Here is a 9,842-nt window from a genome sequence, read left to right on the forward strand (position 1 = left end):
CGTCTTATTTCACAGTATACAGTTCCCCAACGAGTGAGGGCGCAATGAACGTTTATTAGGACCGCCTACAATGTAGTGGATATGCAGTTATAAGTTGATTTTAGCCATTGCTATATTATAAATAATACATCATAAAAAAAAAAAAAAAAAAAACTGCCAACTAATGCGAATGAGAGATTGAACAAGAATATTTTAACTTTTAGGTGAACATCGAAAAACCCAAGACTTCGGAGCTAAAAGGTGCTCAGTATACTGACAAACATGCACACGTGTGATTAACGCTTTTAATAAGCTCTTTTGCGGGCAACCGGATCCGACGTATCATAATGGACAACGTTGTTGGTGTCACGGATAAGCAACGTTCGCCAACAAGAATAAATTTACTTAACACTCCAATTGAATATTCTACTGGCAATATCAGTTTCCTGCTTTGACGCGTTTTATTAATCATTTCTCAGATTAAAATGTTTGCTAGATAAGGATCCGGACGTTTACATTATCCATCTGTTAAAATTTAAACATGCTGTCTATCTCATCATTGGTGGCTTTGCTCGTCTCGTTGTGTTTCAGACTAACAACTTTGCCACAGAGACTGAAAAACGGGAAAAAGGTGGTCATCGACCGCTTCACCGATTTGTAAGTACCTGATAACCAAAACAGTCACTGAAGTTGACTAGAAGAACAGAGTAAGACATCGCGGTTACGTAGTAGCATACAAAAAACCATTTCAAATGATAACTTTTTCTCTATACACAGCTAAAGCGCCGCATCTGTAGCTATTACAGGTTGTGATGCAAATTGAAACTACCACTACTTCGAAAGAGTAGACTTCGAGGTCGAACCATTCATAATGCGACTCCATCTTCAGATATCATTCATTCGTCTTAATAGATATGTCGTATGTTGAAGAACAAAGTGAAGTTTAAAAACGTAATCAAATTAAAGCGCACTACAAAAGAAAACATCAATGAACAATTCATATAGCCATCAAATATATAAGGTTTCCATTTGCTAAAAGAACAGCCTTACGAAGACAATATTCTATTAGATATGCTGAATGAGCAGATCCTATTTACGCCTAAAGTTACTTGTCCTCTAAGCAGCATTAGTGTCTGCAACCACAGCGGAAAAAGCCAGTTAAGAAAAGTCTCTTATTGAAGTGTACTCAACTGTTTTACTTAACGTCCATGTACACCATCATATCTCATTTTGAACAGTGTGCTTTGTTGGCCACGTGGGCACATAGGGCCTTCCGCAAGATTATTCACGCATCTAGCTGCTTTTTCTAGAGTTATGATTTAACAAATAATCAACTCGTTAGAAGCACCAGCTATTTAAGGTAAAGATTTTGGTAAGTTTAATACCCTTTCAGATACTGCCTCGCAGTCGTCTCGCCGATCACCGTTTCATTTTTTCTTATGGACGGCGGTATCTTTTTCTACGATACAGCGAGATGCATTTTACCTTTTTTAGCTTACGTTCGTAGCGTTCAAGTGTGCCTACGTTTTATTCAAGGACCTTTTTTCAGTTTGCCCAAGTCTTGTATTTTACGAAAATGTGATAGTATAGTCTGTGAGCACATTCAGACAGTCCGGGTGACCAACTAGGACCAGGACTTGTCAAAGATTTTATGTCAAACGTTTATTTTCCTTTACCCTGTGCTAACGATCTGCTTTAAGTCTGTGAGACATTAATATCTCCGTGTGTCAGTTATTCTATCGCCACTTGATTGTTACAGGATGTAAGCTCGAAATGCAACACAACATTTAAACAGCTTTTTCTGCGTTATGCTCATCTCCCTTTTAAAAACATAAATTTCGATTGCTTCCTGTCTAGAAATATTATAAAATGATCACCCTTATAAGATACGCTAAGCTCGAAACAGAAACTAATGACTCCTATGTCATTTCGTACCATAATGAAAATAACTAAAAACAACTAATTACGACTAACTATTAAAAATACAAAAAGGAAGCAACGAGTTTTTTAGGAACCTACAGCAAGTTATATTATTCAGTCTTTTTCTACTGAAATTCTGGAAGAAATGGGAATTGGTTCAGAGGACTTTATATCGGGTGCTGAAAAAAGGGATCTTTAAAAAGGCCAAATCTTAGTCATAACGATTCAGCTTTTAGCCACATATTTTACAGCGAAAAATTGGGGCAAAGTTGATGTCGTTTGTTTTTAAGGTGCATGTAATATACACGAAACCAGCTATTCGAACACAAATTGTCGAACATGCTGACAAAAACATCCCTGATAGACATTTGCATTCTATACGACTGTCATTCACTTAGGTTACGGCTTTAATTCGAATCCTCTACGTTCACGAGCACGTGCCAATCAAAGCATTTTTATTTGCTGCGGCTTCTTGATGAGATGTTCGAGTCCTACTATATTATGCAGTCGTAATATAACAGATTACGAATCTGGGCTGTAGGGCGGCCATCGGTCCTTGATCCAGAATATGGCGACACCCAGCCCTGCGCTAATTTAGCGGCATACGTTATGCCATCCTGCGCAAAGATGTATGGTCTATCGTTCGGCACAATAGCAGTCCGCGGCTTCAGTACACTTTTTGCTATTGAACATCTGATACGACTTTTTTGCTAATGGATGCACCTTTTTAAGAAACGTATGACGGTATAAGATTTTGTAACTCCGGGTTCAATATCCAAAACGTGGGCACCGGTTGAAAATTTGGCTTTCTCAATACGATTAAAGTGGGATAAGCCAGATTTTGTAAAATTAATTAAGACACTGCAGGAGTGTACTTTTTCGCTTCCTGTGATTTAATGGTTAAGATCTGGCAACGCGTGTTTTGTTATGTGCGTTTCGGTGCGATGTATAGGAACCGGTTTTTGCCTCTTCAATGGCACGTGCTCGATTAAAATATAGTAAATCGTCGATTTATGTTTGTGTCAACTGATAATTCTCACCATTAAATGATAATATCTGCTGCGGGAGGTGATTATAAATTATCCTCACTATCAAAAATGGGTATTGCGTTAAGCAAAAATAGGAACAATCAAATCATAACAGAAGTGGGCGGATTTTTGGTCACAGAACTATATGTCTATTTCATTAATTCGAGTAACACGCGTGCTATACCTACAATGAATATTCAAAAAACAGTTAGCGGGAAATCTCATCGAACTAGAATCGCGCTTTGAATGCAGTAAAGGAGGCAATAAACACCAGTTCAGGGCACGTAGTGACCTGAGCTAGGCTTTTAATTAGGACTAAAAGCTTACTCAGTCTGACTTGACTTGGCAATTCTTTTTTAGCCAATTTGTTTGCGTATAATAGATGAACGCGTATGTGTCTATGTCTGTGCGTTGCATGCCAAAAGCAAAGAAGTGATATTTCATACACCGGCTGAAATATTTATACATAAATACATAGACAATAAGCTAATCTTGCTTTAAGAATCGACGGTATAATTATTTCCATACTTTCTGAACATCATTGCTTGGAGAAGACTACGCACACAATTATACGAAAGTCGTGTATTCCCGCTAAAGATCAAATCCGGAATATCGTGGTTACCAGCGTGCTATCGACGGCGTTTACTGAAAGAAGACTAAGTTTACGTGTTTCGCTTTTTTAAAGAATCATTTTTCAAAGAATAATTAGCAACACCACGAATTATTACTATTGAGTAAATTCAGCGTAGGAAATTGCAAAGGCATAATTTTTTTCTCCATTTTTTTTTTTACTAACAAAACCTTTTTGAAATATATATATATATATATATATATATATATATATGCAAAGAATTTTATGGTTTCTGGAAATGTACTGAACAGAAACTGGGTCATTTCCGTTAACGAACAACTCCCTTCCGTCTTCCGCAGTGTGAGTAAGACCAGTTTTTCTGGGTACCCCATCATCGTGATGCTACTTACATTTGCTGATAGATAGACTGTTCTATCCTCAGCCCCTACTGTTGATACTTGAAGTGCACTAACTATCGTTTACATTGAACGTATTACATTTAGATAGAGATGCATGCGTACACAGAGCAATTATTATTCAAATGTGGCGAATGTATTGAAAATGATTGAAGCATAGCCGCTTATATATGCACGTACGCCCATCAACGTGTGTAGAAATTTAAAAAATCGGGCTGTTTATAGCCTAAATGTAATGGTACAATTGTTTATTACTATTAGATTATTTCACAATTGAATTTAAAAAAAACGATAATAATATGTTTTCTTTTCTTGAAAAAATTATGTCTACTTGTTGGCTGTCTTATGTGATTAGACTATAGACATGCCAGTATTACTGGCTGACTGAGTCTCTGAGGCAAGCCGTCCCATTTATGGGATAGAAAGCTCATCATTTAGGATTCGATCTTCGAGTAAACTGGCTGTAATCCCGACCTTTCCCAAAAAGCACTTAACCTAGGCCAGGCAATACGAATTTTGTTGGTGTCTGCGCCCAGAAAACGGCCACGCCCAGAAAAACGAATGACACGTTTGTATCTGATCTCACCCTGAAACAACATCTTCAGTTTCGCTTATCTAATATGTCATACAGTTTAACTAATTCCTGTTCACGTCAAAAAAGCGTGTGCACTCAAATAATATCGTCGACTGCTAAGCAGACTTCACTCTTCATTAGCTTCATCTATTATAAGCTACGTTCATGCGCTTGGTCTACCACGATGCTGCCTTTTTGTGAGTTGCGTCCGTGAAGTATAAATTCCGAAAACATCGAATTCTAACGCCCCAGTGCACTGCTTTACTGTCTAATGTGAGCAACACTGTCGTTAGCGCTCACGCGACTACAAAGCAGTACGAGCCAATTTAGCGAATCTGTTTCACGGGAAACATCGCTCCAGTGACGGTGACGCGAACCATAAGGGCGGAACATGTGGAATATTTAAACAAAAATAGACAGTATTTTGACTGGAAATTCGACGCAGCGACGCCCAGCTAAACATGAGTCGCCATCATGTTTGTTATTTTATTGTAGACTAAACGAGAAATAAACGGAGATATGAGCAATTTTCTTTGACGGCCAGTAGAATTCATTCCTTAAGCAGTTTTTATGAAGATTACTGATGGTTTACATTCTGACCCTGATATTTATTACTGAAAAACATTTTACCTTCATGTCTGAGAGAGGTCTCCGGAGGCCCCAATTTTCAATCATAGCTATGTAGATATGTATTTCGTGTTGTAATGAGCTGCTCCATAGATTAGTCCCTTCAGAATACGTTCAACTAGTTAAAGGGGTGCTTAAAGACTGTCAAGTGGGTGCAAAAAATATTACCTTTTTTCAGTGCAGTAATTGCGTGGTGCTTTTTTTGTGAGTCTCAATATTATAGCTAGAAGAAGTGCGTATTTGAAGTCAGTAAACGCATTTCTATACAACGCCAATGATGTCAACAAAAATTGTGCGCCGTTGCAAATTCAGTCGTCGTCGTCTGCAACACTACCCTCTCTTTATTTTGAAGCTTTAAATTATATATATATATGGTCAAACCAACGTCGTTACCACGCATGTTTTTAATGTAGATAAAGCTCGCTTTCTATTCTATTGTTATGGTAGTAACGATTGGATGAAGAAAAATGAAGCACGCCAAACGGTAAAGGTAGAAATAAAAAACGGTGTTAATTCCCATAACTATATTCGTCGTTACTACACCTATTGGTCCAGACTCTAGGTCTCAAAACATTGTGATTTAATTACACATAGCATACAGGGCGCCGCTTTACTGTCGAAGTCCTGCGCGCAGAAATATTCAGATCTCGCTTCGACCAGCTATTTTTCAATTAATTTAGATGACATTGGGAATATCTACAATACTGTACTAGTGCTTCCAAAATTACTTCTTAAAATACCATTTTTGTTTCGTTATGTGCCAGCTTTTACTTGCCATTTAGGACCACTGAATCGAATATTCTATATAGTTAATAATTTCGTTACGACGAAAAACTTCTTGTAATAAATACAGTGGGCGGCGCAAGCAAACGTTTCGTAGCCGTCCACGCGACCTGGGCCGTCCTTTGTTTTCAGATAGCAAAGTAGTGGTTCAAGGTCCTATAGACCTCTCCTCGAAAATAAATATGGAATCAAGCTTGACAACATCTCGAGGAGCAACTTTTCGTAGTGCAGCTGTTGTGAGTATCGTTTCCATCCTACGGTCGTTATGTACGATATGGAACGACGTACGAATTGGGACTAAGTGTCTGCTTCATATTACAGTATGAGGCAAATTCTTTATACTCAAGCAGACAGAGGCAAGGCAAATTACTGCAATTTCAAGCGATTTGGAATTCTAGTCGTTGAACCGCACGGTTATTATCGATTAGCATAATCGATAACAACCGTTCGAAAGCCATTATATCGTTATTTCATATTTAACTAGACGTTACGATGAGGCCGCAAAAAAATGCGTTTATACATAATAAATTGCTACTGATGATACTGCTCCTATTAGTATAGCTGACTCGCTTATAGTGCGCAGCTGTCAAAAAAATAGTCTATCAATTATCACCGGATATAATAGATATTCTAACATTGTCAACATTACATTGTGTACTAAATACTCGATTGTGTGCATAAATAGGGAAAGATGAATATAACGCTTTGTTTGATCTGCTTAATTTCTCCACGTGACCCACTACGTCTACACGAGGGGGAAGGAAAGGATATGTTACGCATACGAATATAGATGGTGTACGTCAGTAACAAGGTTAAATCATCATTAAAAATTGTTTGTATAACACTTCGGCCCAACGATTGACGAGCACTTAATCGAATAAATATGGCTCTTGTATATAGATATCACGTATGATAATATAATTTTTCGTGCTCCCGCTATCGTTTCGTTTCTCCAACTACTGCTCCGCTGGCAGCTCTGAGCTACAATAACAGCTAAATAAATGCCTGACCCTGAAATTAACCTCTGGTATTGCCGGCATCATCAGCATCGTCAACAATATCAATTCAAGCAATCTTCATCGGAACCATTACCATCAATTTCTTATCTCTGCTTGGACGTCCCTGTCCGTCCGGCTTTAACCGCCCAAATGCGTAGCGCAGAACACAACGTACCCCGAAAACGGTGATTGTTCCGCCATCCAATCACCCGGGTCGGGTCAACGACTGCACGTGAAGAGTAAATTCGCATGAGGCGAGATAGCGAGCGTTCGAAAGAAAATTAGCTAGGGAAAGGGAAAGAGAGGGTGAAAAAATGCAGATAGAAAAAAATAGAAAGAGAAATCACCAGAACTATTCTGACAGGCGATGACAACGACGACGGAAGAGGCCAGCACGAGGAAAAGCAGCTGGGGGAGGGGACGTTGCTGCAGGGAAACGAAAAATGAACCAAGATGATGCTAACCATTGTGGTGATACAGCTGCCGCTACTGCAGTTCATACTAATGGTGATGATGATCGAGAAGATCACGCTGCAGAAAAACGGCAAAGCGGGACCAAGACGATGAACAGGATCAACCGTGATTGGATAGAAAAATATGACGAGTGTAAGCGATTCTGATTGTCCTCCGTAATGGCGCACATAGTACATTCGTGTCATCTCTAAGATTACACACAGTGCATACAACAATACCATGGCTAACGTGCCAGCGATTGTGATGCACGCTGAATAAGATGCCGAGGCGTTGTGTTCCGCTTTCGTAACAGCAAATGAGAAAGATTAGATTATAAAAAAACAAACGTAATGGTTGTATTATTGTTGTATGTGTTGCAAAACATCAAGTATAAGGGTATAAACACACGCATGCAATATATAAAACATTATAAAGTTATCAAACAAATTAGGGTGTGGAACAAATTGTATACAAACCCCTGTAACCCTGAATAAATATTATATTTAATAGCTGGTTCAGTGAAAATATAGGAAAAATAGGCAGATGTATACGTCTCGATCTATATATCGATACATAGATCGAGACGTATACATCTGCCTATGTGGGCCTGCGGTCCATAGTTGGTGATCTTTTAACAATGCGCTCACATTTGCTTGGCTGTATATTTTCCAGATTTCTTTAGCGCTTATTAATAGTTTCTCGACATAATAAGTTAAGTAAGTGTTGTTTTTTTTCGGTTCATTTGGGCCAGCTGTTCTTAGCAATGACTGATATAGAAGAAATTTATTGCATATTCGAAATATTAATTGGCAACTATTAAGTGGCTTATCAGTGGTTTTAAAAATCGAAAACAGTGTATGTATTGGTTGTTCATGAAAGAACTAAAACTACTATCATTTGGTACATTTATCAGCTGCAGTGCCTGCCGGCTTTGGATTTTAACATATTTTTCTCACGTCCTTTATTTCCAGTCACAAAACTCCACGTAAATAATTACAACAGTACTATGGGGTAGGCGTGTGCTAATGCTAATGAATGTAAGTGCTTTATCGTTATTGCGAACATGGGTTTGTTGTTCCACTTGGCTTATTGAGCCCAATCAGAAAAGAACGGTATCTTATCCAGGTGTTATCTTCTATTTTTAAACGTACCGTAATCTTTTTCGACTTAAATTTGCTGTATCTACTTATATGTGCGGATATAAAATAAAAATTTTACATCTAGATAAGAAAAACATTAAGTGAAACTATTTATCCACTTCTATATATATATATATATATATATATATATAAGGCTGTTACAAGAAAATCCGGTGGATTTTAAAACTGAATAATTTTTTCTTCATAATTGGGCTACAATTGTGATTTCTTAATATGTGTACCGACCATTCACGGTCCCATATATAATTCCTCTGTTTATGATTTCTCAAAGCAAGTCGATAGTGAGATATGCTCTTTTATCTTTCTAGGGCGTAGAAAGCCCCATCGCGCAGTCCTCGATTGATAGAATAAGCGGGTTGAAGCCAATGGTGGACAACAGCTTTGTCCAATTCAGGAAATAGTAGAGGAAACGGTGACTTCGGTTGGCGTGCCAATGGTCCATATGTCTCTCGAAACACTTACGATGGTCGGCTACGTTCATTGACTTATTTTTGGCGAATATCTTACACTAGAAGATGCCTCTAATGTACATTCCCCCGTCCATTTTTGTCCTTTGGATCTCATGATCTAATCATTCCCTCGTTCGTTTTTGACACTCTAATTTCCATTCTTTGCAACGTCCAGATGCTGTACTTTCACGCGAGGCCTTCTTGCCTAATCTCTTCACCAATTTTCGATAAATTTCCACGCCGCCGTGGCCTTCTACTTTGATCCATTATATATTGAGTCGACTAGAAGGTGCAGCCCCTTCGTAAAGGAGTATTTTGAGGAAAACAGGGCAGGAAAGCAGGGGGAATAGTCATTTGTTAAAGCCATGCCTCAGCTTTATGTAGTCGGCCTCCCAAAATTTTTGCACAAACAGAAAATCACATGTGAAGTTTGTGTCTGGTTTCGACTAGAGGTTAGCATACAAACTGATGAGATATATTAATGCATACATTCTTCTAATAGCCCAATCCTTGCGAATACTATTGAAAGGATGAATATCGTCGCATTCGGCCATCACTCGAGCATAAAATCTACCGCGAATATTCTAGGGAGCAACAATAATCTTTCATTGTATTTTGCTATGAATATTTGTATAGAGAAGCATACTAATAAGTCTTGAAAAGATAGTAATTCATGTAGGAGGTGCAGTACGAGGCGATCTAGAGACTGCACGGAAATGAGCACATTGAGACATATACTCGAATTGAGAAGCCGATAACATACTAAATATCGCAGCAGGAACTTTTGAACCGTTAAAACGACAGTACGGACGTTTTCAAACAAAGCCATGTCCTTTTTTCCTTTTACTTTTTACGAACAGTAATATTGTCGTTATAAGCTATTC

General features: G+C 38.3%; 1 long non-coding RNA gene across 1 annotated transcript; it reads left to right on the forward strand.

Annotated features, from left to right (window-relative positions):
- Window positions 1-570: 570 nt before the first annotated feature.
- LOC147753892 (uncharacterized) lies at window positions 571-8,583 on the forward strand. Its single transcript, XR_015313818.1, has 2 exons — window positions 571-636; window positions 7,261-8,583. It is a non-coding gene; the product is annotated as an uncharacterized LOC147753892 (long non-coding RNA).
- The last annotated feature ends 1,259 nt before the right edge of the window (window positions 8,584-9,842 follow it).

The sequence above is a fragment of the Varroa jacobsoni genome, unplaced genomic scaffold, assembly GCF_002532875.2.
Source record: "Varroa jacobsoni isolate VJ856 unplaced genomic scaffold, vjacob_1.0 scaffold_126, whole genome shotgun sequence".
NCBI lineage: Eukaryota > Metazoa > Arthropoda > Arachnida > Mesostigmata > Varroidae > Varroa > Varroa jacobsoni.